Source organism: Coptis chinensis, chromosome 2 (assembly GCF_015680905.1).
Source record: "Coptis chinensis isolate HL-2020 chromosome 2, ASM1568090v1, whole genome shotgun sequence".
Classification (NCBI taxonomy): Eukaryota; Viridiplantae; Streptophyta; class Magnoliopsida; order Ranunculales; family Ranunculaceae; genus Coptis; species Coptis chinensis.
In genome coordinates this window covers 81,040,207-81,059,524 of record NC_141457.1, presented here as the reverse complement: position 1 = coordinate 81,059,524, position 19,318 = coordinate 81,040,207, and positions in this window count along the sequence as shown.

Here is a 19,318-nt window from a genome sequence, read left to right as displayed (position 1 = left end):
AACGGAGATCGCGAGGTGTGGAAGAAAGGAATACCTGATTGCGTCCTTGCTTCGCTTTTATGAATAGCGTCTTGTTTACGGCGTGTTAGGTGTATATAACAAGTTAAAACACTGAAAAACTTGAAAAATCGAAATTTGAAATTGAAACAAACCTGTGGAAATCCGCAAATTTCAGCTTAGGGGCTGGTTCGCTTTGAAGTCATCGCGTGTTCGATAACTTAAGCGCAGTCGCTCGGTATGGGGCTGGTCGCGTTCTATGTTCGAACTTAGCGCTGGTCGCTTCGGTATGGGGCTGGTCAAGGTTCAAGGTTCCGTTTGGGTGCAGGTGCTTCGCTTTGAAGCGGTCGGCGCTCCGTGTAATTTTTCGCAGAACTTTTCAATGCTGAAACGAACAACCACAGTATGAATCAAGCAAGGGTGGGTGGGTGAAATGGGACTTAACAAATGACTAATTATACTATGAAACCAATGCTAAAGTGAAACTAAGATGGCAGCGGCACCATTTGATAAACGCAAAAATAATAGTTTTACCTACGAAATAAAGCGATTAAACTTACAAACGCAAGTAAAACTAAAACTATTTATGTGTCTATATTTATCAAAGTTTCTACTCTCAATTCTATCGAAATAGAGTGGAGTAACAAATTCGTTCCACTCCTAGTTCTCTAGCATGGAGTGTTTTCTAATCTAATTGATCAGTCTTAAGTCTAATGAGAGCTTTACGAATGGTGTTATACTACGATACAATATAAAATTGATTATGTTGAATTTAAACTACGAATGCTATGGAAATATGATTGTTTTTTAATCTAGATAAAGGATTATAGGGGGATTGAATCCACCTCGAATCCAACTTAATAACCTAGCATAGATTCTTGTATCTCAATTCTTACGTTCTTACGGCAAGAATTTCGAGTTCTAATCCCTAGTGTTCATGGCATTTCTACCAAATACTAACTAGCATGTGAGGTCGTCCACCCATTCTCATGGCTTAATCACGACCTTCTAGAGTGGAATAGATTCTACAATGCTTCTACACTATACCACTAAGTTTTCATCAAAGCTTCATCAACCCCTCAATGGAGGTTTTAGCCTTGAGTCATCAACCCATCATTTCCCATTGAATTATAACTACACATCATATTAAAATTCTAACTTAACTAATTTAACTAACAATAATTAAAATCTAATTAACAACTAAGAAATGATAATCAACAAGAATTAAAACTAGATCTAATAGATTGAAATAACAAAAACCGAAATGACAAGAATAATCACTATTTTATTTATCTAATGAATGATATTCAATGATTCAAGAAATTAATCTAAAACAAGAAAATAAAATTCTAAAACTAAGTTCTAAAACTCATTAATGGAGGCTAACTAATCTAATTCTAATCTAGGTCTAACTATCTACCATTAACAAAGAGCTAAGCTTTTGTTTTTATACTTTCAGATCCAAAAATCGTGCATGGGCTTGGAGCCATGTTTTGGGCCAGAGAATCAAGCCCAAAACCCAATTCTTTCAGTCTAAAAAGGCCTCTTCAGCTGCAGTTGGCTTCAATAGACTTTTCGTCCACTTCTGCTCCTCTGATTGGGTCAAGGCTTGGACCATTGGAAATCTCTTTCCGAGCCGGTCGTTTTAACATAAGGTAGGCCCCATTCGAGGTCCGAGTCCAAAAATACTGCCTTCGAAAGTTCTGGCGACGACTTTGTGATGTTTACGCCCGGCGTCGACTTTTCAGCTTTTGATTTGATCGGGCTTTAGAAAGGCTTTGTCTTCTTGAATCTTGGCCTTTAGTCACGGAACTCCTTAGTAACCGACCTTTGCTCCTTTATCTCGCTAAAGTGGCACATTTCTGCACATAATGGACTTTGAAGCCTGAAATGCATAAAAACACGTAATCAGTGTTAACTCTTAATTATTACTCACATAATTGGTCTAAAAGTATGACTGTTACAGGGTTAAAACTACAGTTTTGGGATCTTATCAATAGGGTAGATAGTTAATGGTAGCTAGTTAGACCTAAAAATTTATAGAATCTAGATCTAGTTTTCAGTAGTTTAATTAAGTTTAGTTCCATTTCAATTCTTGTTTTAGATTAAACTCTTAGAATCATTATTCTTAATTAGTTTGATTAATAAATTAGCTAGTTTGTCAATTTCGATTCTTGTTGTTTACAATTGTGTAGATATAATTTCCCTTATTACGTAGATAGCTAGACTTAGATTAGTTAGATTATTAATTTAGTATTTGAATCATTGTTTTATTATTCATTAGATTAATAAAATATTGTTCTCCATAAGTTAGTTTCATTTCCATTAATTGTTTAATTTCAATTCGTAGATATAAGTAATTGTCATTATTAGTTTAATTCAAATTATTGCATTAGTAGTTTTGAATTGGGTTTAAACAAGCAAAGTTTCAATCTTTATATCATGTCTTGTTTGAATTCCATTGGGAATGATAGCGTGATGATTCTCGGCTAAACCTCCATTGAGGGGTTGAGAAGCCTTGATGAAAGCTTGATTCGATTATCGTAGAAAGTCGTCGTAATTTCCTTTCCACTCTAGAAACGATTAGTTCACCATGAGAATGGGTTTAATCGTTCACATACTAGTTATGAATTGGTAGAAATGCCATGTGTAATTAGGGATTAGGAGTAACCATATTGTTCTCGAAGCGATTGATTCGGATTACGACGATTCGTGGATTAGTAGGATTAAGTCGAAGTTAAGGTGGAATCAATCCCCTCTAACTCCTTATCATAGAATCAACGTAGCATTCCCATAGTTGTTCTAATAGTCGACTAGTTGCATCTTGTGGGTAGTTGCATCGTAGTCTAGTTGCCACTTCGTAAATCTCTCATTAGACTTTAGAGTTAAGAATACTTATACGCAGAGAACATAGCATGCGGAAGGACTAGGAGTGGAACGAATCACTCTACTCCATTATATCTCATAGGATTGAGAGTAGAAATCTTTGATAAAATATAGGCACATAATCTAGTTTTAGTTTACTTACATTTTGAGTTTTATCGTTCATTTCGTAAGTAAACTATTCAATTTTATGTTTATAACCTAATCCACAGACAAAGAAGCAAATACAAAAGCTATCAGGAATGGTCGCAGCACTTAACCGATTCATCTCCAGGGCGTCAGACAAATGCCAACCGTTCCTGTAACTTCATAAAAAAGGTGAGTAGTTCTCCTGGAACGACTAGTGCCACCAAGCGTTCTCCACCCTCAAAGAGTACCTGACTACACCTCCCGTCCTGGCAAAACCAACAGATGGCGAAACGCTGAGGCTTTATCTAGCAATATCGGACTTTGCCATCAGTTCGGTTCTCTTCAAAGAGGTAAACAACTCAAAGAAACCGATCTACTTTACAAGTAAGACGCTAACTCCAGCTGAAAAGAACTACTCTTACATTGAAAGAGTAGTACTCGCATTGTTATATTCTGCACGGAAGTTCAGGCTTTACTTTCAAGTGCATCTTATCAAAGTACTCACCGACCTCCCGTTAAAGAAAATCATTCATAAGGAGAACAAGACAACTCATATGGCAGTATGGGCCGAAGAACTCGGGGAACACCACGTCGAGTTTGTCCCACACATCTCTCAGAAAGGGCAGGTTATCGCAGATTTCTTAGTAGATTTCCTTGTCGACGACCTAACTTGGGAGCCATAAACAGATATCCCGTCCACAAAGAAGAATGACAAGACCGTCTGGTCCCTCTTCGTGGATGGATCTAGCAACCCCGGAGGAAGTGGCATCGGAGTTGTCTTAGTGTCCCCAGATAGAACAATGATGGAGAAATCAATTCGCATCGACTTTGTGACCTCCAACAACGAGGCGGAGTACAAGGCATTAATCATGGGGCTTCGAATGGCACTACAGCTCGGTGCACAAGAGCTCCAAGTCTTTAGTGACTCGCAACTAGTTGTTCGCCAAGTTGATAAAGAGTACACTGCCCACGAAGATAACCTTTCTAAATGCTTTCAAGTTGTTTATTAGTTACTTCCTTCTTTCAAGAAAGCCACAATACATCATTTTTTGCGTGACAAAAATCGTCACGTGGATAACATAGCTTACCTGGCTACCCAAACACCAAACTGTGCCCCTAGGCAGTTACTCATTGAAGTAATTGACCGACCTGCTTACCAAGCTAAACACATCCTAGAAGTCAGCAACCTGTGCCCACTCTCTAAAAATCAGATGAGTCAAACATAGATGCAGCCTATCATAGAGTACATCTAGCACGATACACTCCTAGAAAAGCATGCCAAGGCCAGACAAATTCCATATCAGGCACGTCGTTATTGCTTGGTCAATAACAAGTTATTCCAAAAATCAGCTGGCGGACCTCACTTAAGGTGCATAAGCCCATAACAAGGTCAATTAATTTTTGCTAAAATTCATGAGTGAGAGTGCAGGAACCATGCTGGAGGTCGCTCTTTGGCCCACAAAGCGATCTCCCAAGGATACTTTTGGCCTCGAATGCAGATTGATGCCAAAACATATGTCCTCAAGTGCATCAAATGCCAGACCTTTGGCCATAACATCATCCAACTAGCTCGCGAGTTGATCAACACTATGAGCCCTTGGCCATTTCACATGTGGGGCATGGACATCATGGGACCTTTCATCGTACAAAAAAGTACCGGTTTCCGCTTCGTCTTAGTTGCAACTGATTACTTTACTAAGTGGGTCGAAGCAATTCATTTAGCTCATGTCAGGGAATCACACGTCAGAAACTTCATCTGGACTCACATCATTACCAGATTTGGATTACCACACATATTGGTGATGGACAATGGTTCCCAATTCAAGGGAAAAACAGTCAAGGAGTTTCTGGCCAAATGGAAGATCGTCCATGCGTTCTCCACTCCTCAGTACGCTCAAAGCAATGGCCAAGCAGAGGCCAGCAACAAAGCAATCTTTGAAAATTTGAAGAAAAAGATTGAAAAGAACAAGAGCCAATGGCCAAATCAGTTAGAGAACATTCTGTGGGCTCATCGCACCACAACTCGCTCCAACACAGGCAAGTCACCATTCTCCTTATGCTATGGCACAGAAGCCATTATTCCCACCGAACTGATAGTCACTACAACTCGATCAGAACTCATCGAGTCTAGACATAATGACTCCGTCCTAGCTAGAGAGGTCGACTTGCTGAAAGAACGCCGCGACCTAGCAGCCATCAGAGTGGCATCTTACCAACAAACCCTGAAGAAGTCCTACAACAAGCGAGTACATCCTCGATCTTTTCAACCTGGTGATTTAGTTCTGAAAAAGACTCAAGATGACTCCAAGCTAGCACCAACGTGGGAAGGACCGTACATAGTGGAACGAGTTGTTGGCAATGGAGCGTACTGGATCAAGACCCAAGAAGGAAAACCATTGCCACGCCCTTGGAACACTTATTTGTTAAAGAAATTTTACCAATAAAAATTCATTGTTGTACATTCCATGTTTTTTACTTACTGCAAATTTAGGTATACTCTAGTTATGTTTACAATTACAACCTACTTCACCACCAAGACATGACATTCACACCACAATCATCATCAATATATGTGAGCTTCCAGCACTCTCATGAGTTTCAACGCTCTCAGGGAGTCATACGCTTTCATACGCTACCACGCTCTCCATGAGCAGCACACTCTCTCGAGCTTACAAGCTCTATAGCCTCTCCAATTCTCCCTAGTTGAGGACTTATACTTCTAGGATCAACTCAGCGAGAACGCTCTCAGTGAGCAATGCGCTTTCATAAGCTACCACGCTCTCAGTGAGCAACACGCTCTCTCGAGCTTACAGGTTCCATAGCCTCTCCAATTCTCCCTAGTTGAGGACCTATACTTCTAAGATCAACTCAGCGAGAACACTTTCAGTGAGCAATACGCTTTCATAAGCTACCACGCTCTCCGTGAGTAACACGCTCTCTCGAGCTTACAGGCTTCATGCCCTCTCCAATTCTCCCTAGTTGAGGACCTATACTTCTAGGATCAACTCAGCGAGAACACTCTCAGTGAGCAATATGCTTTCATAAGCTACCACGCTCTCCGCGAGCAACACGCTATCTCGAGCTTACAGGCTCCATGCCCTCTCCAATTCTCCCTAGTTGAGGACCTATACTTCTAGGATCAACTTAGCGAGAACGCTCTCAGTGAGCAATACGCTTTCTTAAGCTACCATGCTCTCCGCAAGCAACACGCTCTCTCGAGCTTACAGGTTCCATAGCCTCTCCAATTCTCACTAGTTGAGGACCTATACTTCTAGGATCAACTCAGCGAGAACGCTCTCAGTGAGCAATACGCTTTCATAAGCTACCATGCTCTCTCGAGCAACACGCTCTCTCGAGATTACAAGCTCCATAGCCTCTCCAATTCTCCCTAGTTGAGGACCTATACTTCTAGGATCAACTCAGCGAGAACGCTTTCATAAGCTACCACGCTCTCCGCAAGCAACACGCTCTCTCGAGCTTATAGGCTCCATAGCCTCTCCATTTCTCACTAGTTAAGGACCTATACTTCTAGGATCAACTCAGCGAGAACGCTCTCAGTGAGCAATATGCTTTCATAAGCTAAAACGCTCTCTCGAGCTTACAGGCTTCATGGCCTCTCCAATTCTCACTAGTTGAGGACCTATACTTCTGGGATCAACTCAGTGAGAACACTCTCAGTGAGAAATACACTTTCATAAGCTAACACGCTTTCTAATTCTCATTAGTGATTACCTATAACTTTAGGATTAGCTCAGACAGAACGCTCTCAGCGAACCCTACGCTATAATAAGCTAGCACACTCCTATGAGCTACCAGGCTTATCAGCCCATAAAGTTCTTACTAGTGGGCAACCCACAGTTGAGAACATTATCTACGAGCAGAACGTTTCCCTAAGCTAAGTCTCAAACTTTGTAATCACTATATGCCATATACATCATGAGCAACACAATAAGTACAAGAAATCAAGCGTAAATAAACAACATGCATTCCATAAACCCCCATCAACTGAATTGCCTGGATAAACTCAGGAAACCAGTTCACTAATCTACCGATCTGCTGGGTCTACCCAGGAAATCCAGATCGGGAATTCTTATAATTTTTAGCAAAAAGCGAACTGCCACTTTGGTGGAAACCAATTTGTTATGTATGTGTACCAAAAAGGCGAACTGCTCAGGCGAACCTGAGAAACCAATTCTATTGTTTAACTCTTTCACAAAGAGGAGAACTAACAAAGCGCCAACAAATTTTCATAACTTACAAAGACAAGTCCAGCAATCATCTCCCGCATCAGCAACAACGTGTTTATCAATCGGAGCGGTACTGGTAGAAGGAATATTACTCGCATCGCGTGCTATGACAAGTGCAGCAGTATCATCAACCTCACGATCTTGCTTTTCCAGTAGTACAACATACAGTTTTGCCAGCACACCATGATCTTCACAAACTCGATCATATTCCCTTTGCGCTTTGCGTGCCACAATTTGACACTGCTTGGCGTACTCCGTCACGGACGCCAATTTTTCACGCAAGTCCATCATTGAACTAACCATCACAGTTTTCTCCTCTAGCGCGTCCTGATGTTTTTTCCTTAGGGCCTTCATCTTCTTCTTATCAGCTTCCCAGGCAGTATGTATCCTAACCAGCTCAGCCGTGCCACCATCGACATTATCAAGACGCAGCACAACTCGCTTCAATTTATCGTACCTCGCCAAAAACTGCAAAGAGAACGCTAATGTTAATAGTCATTATTTACACCACAAGAAATCAGTACAAGTAAAAAGCTCACCAAATAACAAGCCAAGTCTGTGGTCTTCAGGGTCGTTTCCAAAGTTTTATCTTCCAGCTTAGTTTTATCACCATCTAGTACCATTCCTTCCAGGAGGCAAGTCGCTATAGAAGCCGAATGAAAGCTGCAATTAGACCGCTTGACCATGCGCTTCTTCCCCGTCTTCCCAACGTAGAAGAAGTCCCTCCCCACATCACCAGAATGCTAGGATGAACTGCCAGCCGCAGTATTGCGACCTCGCCCTAGGTTGCCATGTTCCTCCCAGTTCAGGTCGTTATCCCCTCCTCGACTAGGAGACCTGAACACAATACCTCCAAGTCGCCCACACCCCTCCACCTTGGCACGCTTGCCTTTCTTTGAACTATAACCAATAGCTTTGCGCTTACCATGGTTCCCATGAGGATGGGGTCTAAACTCCATCTCCTCCATCACAAAGGGAGAGGCTTCCCTCGTCCCCTCATCACCACCACCAGCATATCCACGTCACATGTCCATACTCGAGTCTACAAACGAAACTAAAGATCACTGAACTAACACAATAACAAAGCATTCTTATTCAACAGAAAACTAAGTAAAGAAGTACACGTACTTAAGTTGATCAGTAAAGATAAGCGCGCAAGAACTTTGGAGCACAGCAGCTTGGAGATGAAGGAGAGTAAATACCCTTGAGCTTCTACTAACAGTTCTACTTATGCCCAAGTAATGTCCCTTCCCAAGGCACGTTATAATTGCATTGAGACGCCAAACATCAGGCCACCTGGCAGCTATCATTTCATATCTCCCGACCGCCCATATTCCTACACGTGGCACGCACGTACTGTAGCCCATGTTGCTCTAAAACTTAGAACGTTTCATGCGTCCTAAAGATATGTGCAACCTATAATGCTAAAAACGAATAACAAACATGACGCGTAAACAAGCTCACAGGTCGTTTAGCCTATCTTACTCTTACCACAGGTCGCAACAACAGCCACGCATTTACAAAGCGTAATCAGACATATCATATGCAAAGCACCAAGTAATTGAGCAAAATGAAGCGACATGCATTCAAATACAAGCAAAAGAGGGAATTGTCGGCCAAAGTTAAGCCCAGTTCGTAGACTAACCGAGCTGCTAAGTCTACTCAGGAAATCCAGCTCGCTTAACTACCGGGTATCACTTCCCAAACTCTCCAGAACAATCTGGAGGTCCAGGTCGTCCAGGTACGATACAAACAAAAATTAATACTTAAAGCGAACCGCCCAGGTTACCCCAGGAAACCAGCTCTATTGTTTCAGGCCAAAGGCCACACATAAACACAAACTTAAATCACCATTTCTAAATAACATTATCAAAGCTTTCAGTGATAAGTACATTTAGCAATTGAGAGGGACTAGGTTCGCCGGAGGTTACCACAGCCGCATCGGTAACGGTCACGTCCAGGTCGACTGGCACCTGCGAAGGATCAGCTAATACACCAGTAGCAAAAGGAGGCATGACCTCAGGAACATTACTAGCATCTTCGAGTGTTTCATTCCTACGATCACCCAAAGCCCCACGTTCATGTTCCTCCTGCAGCTCATTGTATTTTTTCTCCAGCTCCTCTACCTCAGCACGAATGGCAAAATAGGCCTCCTTCGCCTGCACCGTGGTAGTTTTGCATCTTTCAGCAAAGGCATTCATTGCAGTTAACTTTCTCTTCAGGTCGTCCACCTCATGCCTCAGCTCGACCGACTCGTTGACAGCTGACGTCTTCTCCAAAGTTAATGAAGTGAGCTGCGTCTTCAAAGTGTCCAGTTCTTTCTTCTCAAACTGTCCCACTTCTCGAAGAGTCGAGAGCTTATCCTTCAAGGACTCAACCTCAGTCTTTTCCATCTCAGTGAACTGCGCAGCCATTTTCAATTTTTAGTACCCATCAATAAGCTGCATCAATAAGTACAGTACACCGCGTCAGTCTCAAGCAATAACATGAAACAGAACAAGGCAAACAAATTACAACACAGGAGGTACTTACCAAGCACCATGCCTTATCCATTCCCTTTAAGTTCGACTCCAGCTCCTTGGAATCCAAGTCCTTCCTATCACCATCCAACGTCATCCCCTCCAACAAACAAGCAACTATAAGTGCGGATTTGTAGCTACAATCCGACCTCTTCACAAAGCATTTTTTGCCAGACGTCTCATCTACATACATTAGATTGCGCTCCAGCTCATCTTTCCCACCACTGGAGTGACCTCTGTCAGTCTCTTTAACAGCAGCATTCCCCTTCATCTTACTAAAAGTATCTCCAGCGACCTCCATGGTCTCTTCACCCAACACACTGAAGTCAACCAGTGGCCTAGACTTCGAACTGTGAGCCGCCCTCCCCCCAGTTCGCCCTTCACCGCCAGGTCCCAAGCTGCCCCCAAACACAGTTTCAACTACCCTCCCGACCTTGGCAGACTGGGCCTCAAGTGCGTTGCCCTTCCTCTTCGGTAAGCGACTTTGCTCAGGTATATCAAAGCTGATATCATCCAAATCGTAGGGTACGCTCTCTAAACCCCTCTCAACCCCAGCCCCCGAGCCACCAGCACCTCTAAGGGGTCGCTTCAGACCAGCACGACTTTGGTTCTTATCTTCCCTCGTCACCAGGTCCCTCTTGCGCTTTTCCATCATAGGACCACTAGATGCTTCACTGATCACCACACCCCAAGCCCTCTTCTTCTGAACCCTCCTCTTCTCCCTAATCGCAGCCCCTCCCCATTTCACAAAGAAATGCGCAACCTCAGGAAGTTTCGCCTGTTTCTGCGCTCGAGTTAGCCTTGCGAACTTCTTAATCACCTTTCGATCAGTTCCCTTCTCTATAGCAAGCTTTGCACAGACAACAAAATAGTAGTGTCAATACAAAGTCAACAGATGCAATATCGTAACACTCAAATAGCATACTGGTACCCACCAGTAAGGTCACATATCCTATTTTCCACACCAAACCCTCTAGCACAGAAGTTCCCAACTAATAGCAACGGCCTTTTGTCCCCTAAGACTTCGTTATTCATCGTGTCAAAGACATTTCGACCTCTTAGTTCGTGTTTGCAAACTAAAGTTAAGAGGCCGAGATTGCTTTACTGAAAAGTGCTCAATAATGTCAGCGACCCCTATCCAGTACTCACCGCTGGCGTTCAGCAAGTCAAACACCTTGAACAACCGCCACGTGTTACCTACAAACTGACAGGGCGCTTTGCCACAAAAGTTCAAAAACGTACAGACCAGTTTAGAGAACGGTATCGTCATGTGAGCCCTCAACTGCCCCTCACAGACTATAACCCCGTAGTTCGGTGGATTGTACCTATCACTAAAGACCTGTGCGTCCTGTCCTGGCTCGTGGATCTCTAGACCGCTTACAGTTATCCCATAAGTCTTTCTCAGGTAGGGGAACGCCCTCAAAGCGTGTTTGTCTACAGTCCTAGGCGGTAGCCCACTGGACGACAATCTCTCATCGCGACCTGAAGTGCTAGTTACAGCAACCGCAAATGCAGATCGGGCATCATCTTCCCCACCCTTAGCCTCATCATCATCATCACCCTTACTCACACCACAAACTGACTCCTCCTTCTCTTCCTCCACATCATCCCAACCAATAGAAACTTCACAAATCTCATTAGATCGTGTATCATTTGAGTCAAACATCTTTCTCTTGTCACTCACATCTCCAACAACAGGCAACAAAATGAATGACCTAACAACTCAACAACAAAAAGCAAGAATGAAGCAGAGAGTAGAAGATCAACAATGGCAGAAAACTAACCTGAAGACTCTTGATGTAGTGAGTTTTTTTTTAAAAGAGAAGCAAGAAATGGCAATTCAGATAGTCAGCGTTGTTTTGTATAACCGCCCCTCCAGTTCCCAAAGTGTTATGATTACACCCTAGCCCTAGCCGCACACGGCTTCCAACAAGTTGCCCTGTCTTTTCAAATCCCAAAAAAATGGGGTGGCACGTTTTCTCTGTAACTGCTCAAATTTGCTCACGTGCCATACACGTGCGAGCTATTACCGCATACTAGTTCACCAGATAGTACGAATCGATCTCTATAGTTCCTTGGGTATTTCCAGTTACATCAATTCATCTCTTCATGCATGCTCAACACGCGCTACTGTGTTCTCTTAGTAGATCGCCTCAATGAACTGCACGACCTACTGAGAGGGGGCTGTATGAGGGAGTGATACTCTCATTCAGGAATATCAAGCACGTGCTTAGCATGGTGGAAATACCACACCGACTTCTAACTTACTTCTCCGACCTACGTCACTAGCTCGCGTCCACGAGCTACGAGATTGCTCTAGAACATATCGTATCACTACGCAGATCGTTCTATATCATGACTCAGCCTATCTTCTAGAAGCAATCATGACCAAAGTTGTACTTACACAAATCATTGTCGCAAGCTACTAACTACTACTACTAATCCCCATCATTACAGCATGCCTACCTACACAGTTCTCACACGCCTTCTCAATCTCCACCCTACATTTGTGTTGATCTTTACACATGTTGGGTTAAGATTCACTTTCACCATCTATAAATACCTCCCATATGAACTACGTCAGACCTGATTCTTCTCTCCCCCCAGAATCGAGAGAAAGATATGTAGGCAGTTCGCTCATAGAACGAACTCGGTTTGTCCAATAATCAATCCCTTTTCTCCACCTGATCTTGTATGTGAAAGAATACTAAAATGCTCCTTTACACATATCTTAATTATATTAGCTGAAGCTTGTTCTTGTTTCTCTAAAGATTTGTCCATGGAAATTACATTTGACTAGAATAGAGAGGTTTTTGAAGTAGAATAGCATAGTTTTCAAGTGTTGATACGTGTTTCTGCCTCCAAATTCCTTCCAAAAATATGTGATATTGGTAAGAGTTTCACAGTTTTGAAATGGCTGCAAAGTTTTGTCATGTTTCTCTATATTCAATTTTAAGGGTTATAGTACTACCACATAGGTAAAGGTTTATACGAAAGATGGTTTCAAACCATTTGGGTTTTTAGTGGTGTTCCATGTTATATTTATAAACTGTACATGATAAGTCTCTTCCCGATACTTGGGAATTACAAGATAAAAGTACATTTAAATTACAAGTAAGATTGAGAGATATTTCAGGAGAGAAGGTTATGAAGTCTCAGCTCCTATCTGTTCCTTGATATGAGGAAAGTAAGATTCGGTTAAGCTATCACTCCCCCTCAAGCTGATGGGGCGAGTACGCAGCATAAGCTTGTGTGCTAACTATTTAAAACGTGATGATGATAAGCTTTTTGTGAAAACATCTGCCACTTGGTCGACGGTGCTAATATAGCGAGCATTAAGCTCCTTGCAAACCACTTTGTCTCGAACATAATGGTAATCAACTTCCAAGTGCTTCATCTTGGAGTGAAACACTGGATTGGAAGCTAAAGAAATAGAGCTGATATTGTCACACCAAATGAGAGGCGTTGACAAAGGCACTCTTAAATCTCTAAACAAAGTGTGCAACCAAGAGATTTCGGCTGCTGTATATGCCAACTATCGATACTCTGCCTCAGTGCTTGAGGGAGATATAGTGCGGTGTTTCATAGCACTCCAAGAAATGGAATTGTATCCAAGGTATATGCAGTAGCCTCCAGTGGAATGACAATCAACCGGATTACCGGCATAATCCACATCAGAATAAGCTTCTAGTTTCAAAGAACCAGGCCAGTAGAAAAGGTCGTGATCATGGGTATGCTTTAAGTATCTCAGAATGCACGTGACTGCAGTCCAATGAGTTGTAATTGGTTGGTACATGAACTGGCATACTTGATTCACGGCATACGAAATATCAGGACGTGTGATTGTGAGGTACTGAAGAGCACCGACCACACTTCTATATTCAATAGCATCATGAAGACATTCCCCAATCGTATTTGCTTAATTTCTCCAGTTTGAGCAAGAGAAGAGACTGGTTTTATAACACCCCATCTTTTTCTTTTATTTTTTCTAGTATAATAATAATAATAATAATAATAATAATAATAATAATAGGTAAAACAAAATAGGATAGATATTAGTAAGGATAGGAAACCCAATAGGGTTAAGAGATAAACCTTCTTTCCTTGTTTTTAGGGGGGTTTGAAAATAAAAAGGAGATTCTCACGTAGAATTTTTGGGAACACAGAGAGTTATACACAGAAAAAAAAAAGTTTTACTGAGAGATGAAAAGAAAGGTTTTTCTGATAGCTGATATCAGCGGGTAGCAGGAGCGTATCACGAGTGAGTAGTCTGAACATGTCCTTTTAAATTTTTGCTGATCATATCTGTTAGTGATTTTCTTATTTAATATATTGGGAAGTTGTGATAAAAATGTTGATTTGATAAAAAGGATTTAATTGCCATTCATGCGAACTAAAGCCTCACTGTGGTAAGGCATAAACATGGTTCCTCACTTTGGGTAGTATTGAGTATGTTCTCTGTAGTCAATGGTGCTGGTTGTTAGATAAAATTTTGAAGTACTGCAGTTATATAAAATTCTGACGAAAATCTTATTTTTCCTGATTGTTATACTGTGATGATGATGAGTATGTGTATTAGTAAATACCTAATTCATTGTTTAATTTGACTCGCATAGAATTTCTATTACCAGGGTTTGGTTTTATTGCTACTGTTGGTCTTAGGATTTTGTTGGTGGTTGGAAGTGTTTTGTGGTAATGAGATGATCTATATGGGTTGTGTGGGTTGCCATGGAATGATTGGTAGTGGTGGAATTGTTGTATGAGCGTTGTGAAGTTTTGAACAACCATTAATGGCGTCAATATCGCTATTTTTGAAGGGCGAGGGAATTGGAATTTTATTGTATAGAAAGGTAGGGTTTTTGACTAGGAATGAAACCGTGGGGTTAAGGAGATGAGGAGTGGTGACCGAAACTTGGGTGCTGTGGTGGTAGAGGCGCTGGTGAAGTGAGGAAGAAGATGACAGTGAAATTCTTTTTTTTTGTTGTTGGGCTTGGGCCAATATTAGTTATGTGGGCTTGAGTGTTTTCTTTTTCTACTTCATTTGTGGGCTTAAGTTATTTTAGATTGGGACTGAGAAAGACTAAACCCTTTGGGCCTTAGTCTTTGGGTTTTTAGTCAGATTGACCCTTCGGCAGGTTGACTACTGTTGACCCGTGGCAGGTTGACTTTGATTGTTGACCAGGGTTGACTTTGACCAGTTGACCCAATTTGACCTTTGACTTGGCTAAGATTAGGTCTATTATGATAGGTCTAGGGCTATTAGCAGGCTTGGCTTTAGGCTAAGACCTTTCTATATATACATGTGTACGTGTATTAACTACTATGTGATGTTTCAGTCTCTTATGATATACGACGCTATGACATTTAGACATCAATCTAATTAATAACGCGTAAACAATAATACATGAAACAAGATATTCCTCCGTTCTTTGAAATAATATATGCAATAAAGTTCAATAATACGTAAACAAATTTACCGCACCCTTTTAGAACTCTCCACGCCTCAAGTTTTGGAAATAAGTTTTTATGACTGATGATGTCATATGCTAGGTGGGCATTTATTGAATGTGCCATAAATGGCCCGTTAGCGTTATAAATGGGTATTCATTGAATGTGCCATGAATGACCCGGGTATTCATTGAATGTGTCATGAATGACCAGATTGTTTGGACCGCCCTAGAGAGGAACTAAGGTATTCGCCTTACGGGTTAGTTATATTCCTTGAGTGTATAGGAATGTAGGGTTGGGTATTTCTTGAATGTGGCGGGAATGACCCAGGGAATTCATTGAATGTGCCATGAATGGCCCGTTAGTGATATGATAGGTATTCTTTGAATATGGCGGGAATGACCTAAGGTATTCATTGAATGTGTCATGAATGACCTGAGTTTTATGCCCAAAGAGGCTGTGAAATATGTGTATGAAAGCCCAGAGATGACTATAATATTGTGGTATTCAGTGGGAGAGAGGCACACAGGAATGTGTGGAGTGCAAATCGTGGAGTAGGTACTAAAGGGTGGGTGTATAAGAAAAGTAACCGATTAATTAATAAGAGAAATTGATTTGATTGTATGGGTGTGCTTGGACTTACATTTGAATACTGATAGGATATCTACATATGTTTATTTAGAATTTCTAACTTCTGTTTGTAGGAGGGTAGGACTTAATAATATTTTGTGCAGGGACGCGGTCCTACCCTTATACAGAAGTGGATATCGGTAAGATTTCATTTAATTACTTAGTTATTAAAATGAGTTATTATAATGAGTTAATAGAATGGAAATCTTGTTTGGGAAGAAATTATGCCGGTTGAAATGACGGAACTACCTGTCTTCCAAGCTGAGAATGATTAAAATATGGGTACATATAAAGTGTTGGTTGGATAATTAAAGTCTGGAAATGAATTTATGTTGTTAGTCTACTCATACTAACAAATTCCATTTTGCTGACCCATGTTTGCTTTGTTTTGGCAACGTGGGTGTGTTCTTGGGAACATAGGTGGAAGACAGTGGAACCACGGCGTGTGATTTGGATTCTTGCCTGGAGCAGTCCGTTAGTTCTTTTATTAGGTCCGATTCTTATTGGATTGATGTAATAACGTAGTTTACATTTTCATATGACATGAGAATACGATGTTGAAGACTTTTATTCTTAGAGTTTGTTTGATACTTTATTGGGATGGAAGATAGTCTTTTAATAAAGTGATGGTTGAGACATTTTGGAGATCATTGTTGTTAAGTTGATTCTTTTATGATGTGGGTTTTCGGTTTTGGTATGTGTTGTATCCCCCCGTCATAGACTGGGTTTTTAGACAATTGAACATAGCGATGTTTGAGATATTTATATTTCAAATATTCACTTTGTAATTGTTTAGAAATTCGGGTTGTGACAGGTTTGACATTAAGAAACTTTGTACGCTGTAGTAAATCAGTTGTGTACTTCGTCTGAGTTAAATATAATCCACCATCTCCATAAGTTGCTTCAATACCAAGAAAGAAATTCAAGTGTCCCAAGTCCTTCATTGCAAATAGTTTGCCAAGTTGTTGAATAAACTTGGCTACATATGATGCATTGTTTTCTGTGATCAAAATGTTGTCGACATAGATGAGTAGGATAATGAGTAGCTTCCCTTTCTGAAAAGTAAATAATGAATTGTCAGATTTCGATTCTTGAAAACCAAAATCCTCCAAGTAGTTAGAGAAGTGTTTAAACCAAGCACGAGGTGCTTGTTTTAAACCATATAAGGACTTGTGAAGCTTGCACACATGGTTAGGAAAATTTGGATCAACGAAGCCTGCTTGTTGTCTCATATAAACCTCTACAGATAAAAAAACCATGTAAGAAGGCATTCTTAACATCTAATTGGTGAATTAGCCAATTGTGGTGAATAGCCAAGGCAATAACCGTACGAATTATAGAATGTTTGACTACAGGACTAAATGTCTCGATGTAGTCGAAGCCTTCTTATTGGTAAAAACCATTCGCTACAAGACGTGTCTTGTGTCTTTCAATTGAACCATTATCCCTGCACTTTATCCGAAACACCCACAAATTTGATAAAATATTCATATTCGGATGAGTTGGAACCAAAGACCATGTCCCATTTTGTTGCCACGCATTAAATTCTGCTCCCATAGCATTCCTCCATTCTTGTTGCTTAACTGCTTGACTAAAACACCTTGGTTCAGATTCAGTAACATGTGCAACATGCATTACATACTTCTTGTTTGACATAAAGACCCCACCCCATCTATGCCTCTCGTAACCATAGTATGTATGTGATGGTTCAATATTTAATCGGTGGCGCGGTGCAGGTGCAGTTGTTTCAGTGATAGCAGTTTCGGTGGTGGCAAATGGTGGGGTACTGTAGGAGGTATGGTACGGTTGGCATTATTTTGTGAAGGTAATGTAACCATCTCCAATAAAGGCACAAATGAGTTAGGAGTAAGTGTAGGGAGGGAAGGTTTGGGCATCTCTTCTTTGAAAGGAAATGAATGTTTATCAAAACCAATATGACGAGAGAGATAGACACGACCAGTTGAAATATCAAGACACTGGTATCCCTGATGATTTAGTGAATAACCTAGAAAAACATGCACATTTCTTAGACCGAAACTGCAATTTGTTAGTGTTATATGGAAAACATGCACACCCGAAAACTTTAAGAGATTCATATTTGGGATTTCTTTCAAGCAATTTAGCATATGGACTTTGACGTTGCAAAACTTTAGTTGGGAGACGATTAATTAAGTACATAGCATCATTGAAAACATCAACCCAATATGTAATAGGCATGTGAGAATGAGCAAGAAGAGTAAACCAATTTCAACAATATGCCTATATTTTCGTTCTGCTAATCTATTTTGCTCTGGATGACCTGGACAAGATGATCGAAAACTTATGCCATGGTTGGCTAAAAAATCTTGAAAAGAATGTTTGGTATACTCACCTCCTCCATCATATTGGAAGGCTTTGATTTTGGTGGAGAAAAGATTTTCAACAAACAATTTGAATTTCATAAAAATATTAGACACTTCATATTTAAAATGCATAGGAAAAATCCATGAATACAGTGAAAAATTGTCCACAAACAAAACATAATACTTGTAACCTTTGATGGAGGATTGGAGAACACCAAACATCGAAATAAATTAACTCTAAAGGATTCTTAGCAATGGAATCAGATAATTGAAATGGTAATACGCTTGATTCATGCGTTCATAACAATCAATTGCAGTGTGCCTTGGTCTATTGCAGATCTGGCATATGGGAGTATTCCCATTAGCTATTACAGGACCATTGTTGGCAGTATTAAAAACATGTACTAGTGAATGGCAACCACGACCACGACCTCTCGAGAAAGTACCCCTATGGAAGCCTCATCCACATTTTGTGTTAAGCTGAAACCTAGGAGTATATAGTGCAGTTGGTGTGGTCTCTATAGCAAGAGTGTTTTAAGCTTTGAACCGTATTTCAGCACCAAGAAGAAGAGCTACAAAATTGATAAGAGCCCAAAACTGTAGTTTTAACCCCTTAACAATCGTACTTTTAGACCAATTATGTGAATAATAAGTAAGAGTTAATACTGATTACGTGTTTTTATGCATTTCAGGCTTCAAAGTCCATTATGTGCAGAAAATGTGTCACTTTAGCGAGATAAAGGAGCAAAGGTCAGTTGCTAAGGAGTTCTGTGAATAAAGGCCAAGATTCAAGGAGACAAAGCCTTTGTAAAGCCCGGTCAAAAGCTGAAAAGTCAACACGGGCAGAAACAGTGCACAAGTCAGCAGAATTTCCGAAGACCATATCTTTGGACTCAGAACTCGGAATTGGGCCTACCTTATGTCAAAACGACCTGCTCGGAAAGAGCTTTCCAATGGTCCAAGCCTTGACCCAATCAGAGGAGCAAAAGTGGACAAAAAGTCTATTGAAGCCAAATCCAGCTGAAGAGCCCTTTTCGGACTGAAAGAATTGGGTTTTGGGCCCGATTTTCCAACCCAGAACATGGCTCCAAGCCCATGTACGATTTTTGGATCTGAAAGTATA